Source organism: Elephas maximus, chromosome 11 (genome assembly GCF_024166365.1).
Source record: "Elephas maximus indicus isolate mEleMax1 chromosome 11, mEleMax1 primary haplotype, whole genome shotgun sequence".
In the NCBI taxonomy this organism is placed as follows: Eukaryota; Metazoa; Chordata; class Mammalia; order Proboscidea; family Elephantidae; genus Elephas; species Elephas maximus.
In genome coordinates, this window is record NC_064829.1 from 94,389,818 (window position 1) to 94,391,899 (window position 2,082).

The following is a 2,082-nucleotide window of genomic DNA, read 5'->3' on the forward strand; positions in this document are numbered from 1 at the left end:
TTTTGTTAGTCTTACAATGGTGTTTACTCAAATTCTTTCTTACCTTACTCACGGTTTTTATTTTGCAATTCTGAATTGCCACTTATTTATCTCCTTCATTAGAAAACTTCATTCAGGATTACTTAGCATTACATTGCATAGGTCTGTGCTTGAGCATTTATTTTTAAACAATATTTATGCTTCAACATGCTTTAATATAATATTTGTTTTGTTTTTTAATATGAGCCAGCTACATACCTTTGTCACCTGTTGTGTGATTTAGGATGGTGGCCTTCTCCTAGGGCTTACATTTTTACATAGCGTAAATGGTATGGCCATAGAGTATTTGAAACTTAAATTCCCTGAAAATCATTTGAATTACATGAAATCATACTTTCTTTATTGAGGAATCATTTTAATTTTGTGTGCCTAATCATTGGAAATCCTTTGGGTAGAAGTTTCAAAACTCTTAAATCATAAGTATTCTTGTTAACAGAAAATGATATTTTTCAATGTAAAATATTTTCGTACTGGTGTTAATAGGAAGCCTATGGTTCTTTATATCTTTTAGATGTCTTTTCTACATCTGCGATCAAGGAATTATCACCAAGAGAGATCACTAATAAAGGAGAATTATTCCAGAGAGTGATGTTGGAAAGATATGAAAGTCATGGCACCGAGGATTTTGACTTCAGGCAAGTCAAAGAAAATATACATGAATTTGAGAGTCAGTGGGGAGATGATGAAAGGAATGGCAAAGGAGTGATAACAACCCACAATAAAATTCTCAGTGCCTTTTACAGTGGCTCAAACTTCAGTAAACATCAAAGACTCCATAGTGGAAAGAAACTATATAAATGTGATGTATGTGGGAAGGTCTTCAGTCAAAATGAACATCTTGAAGCTCATCCAAGAATACATATTGGAGAGAAAGTTTACAGGTGTAGTGTTCGTGATAAAGCCTTTAATTTTGGCTCAGACCTTAGTAGACATTAGAAAACCTATACCGGTGAAAAAAACCACATAAATGTAATATATGTGGCAAGATCTTTAGTCGATATTCAGGCCTTACAACTCATCAGAGAATTCATACTGGAGAGAGACCTTACAAATGTATTGAATGTGGTAATGCTTTTACTCAATGATCAAAACTAGTAGAACATCGGAAAGTTCATGCTGGAAAGAAACTTTACACATGTAACGTATGTGGAATATCCTTAACGAAAGGCTCAAGCTTAACCAGGCATCAGAGAATCCATACTGGTGAGAAACCATATAAATGTAACGTATGTGGCAAGGTCTTTAGTCGAAATTCGGGCCTTATAACTCATGAGAGGATTCATACTGGAGAGAGACCTTACAAGTGTATTGAATGTGGTAAGACATTTATCCAAAGATCACATCTTATGCAATATGAGAGAATTCATACTGGAGAGAAACCTTACAAGTGTAACAGATGTGGGAAGGCTTTTATCCGAAGAGCAAACCTTACAGAACATCAGAAAATTCATTTGGTGCAGAAATCTTACAAATGTAATTTGCGTTGTAAAGCCTATAACTCTGCCCCACTCTTCACTACACAACAGAGCATTCATACTGGTAAACAGCAATATAAATGTAACATATATGGCATAAACTTTAGTCAGAATTCAAGTCTTACAATTCATCTGAGAATCCATTTGGGAGAGAAACCTTACAAACGTAATAAGTGGCAAAACCTTTAACTGGAGTTCAGTCCTCACTAAAAAAAAAAAAAAAATTGCCATTGAATTGATTCTGACTCATAGTGACCCTATAGGACACAGCAGAACTGCCCCAACACCAGAAAATTTATACTGGAGTGAAATTGTAAATGCAGTCTATAAAGCAAGGTCACTACTTAAAATTTGCAGCTTGTAAATATTCATTCTGGAAACTAACAAATGTTTTATATTGGGTAAGCTTTTATCAAGCATTTACACTTTTGAGGACCAGAGAGAATTCATACTGGAAAGAAACTTTATAAACAATTTGGTAAATCATTTTTCCAGTCTCACAATTTGTTACTGTATTTTTTCATGAATGAAGGGTGTACACATATAATGAGCAGAAATGAAATCAGGT

General features: G+C 34.1%; 1 pseudogene; it reads left to right on the plus strand.

Moving 5' to 3' along the window:
- The first annotated feature begins 789 nt into the window (after nucleotides 1-789).
- LOC126086216 (zinc finger protein 879-like) lies at nucleotides 790-1,703 on the plus strand (annotated as a pseudogene).
- The last annotated feature ends 379 nt before the right edge of the window (nucleotides 1,704-2,082 follow it).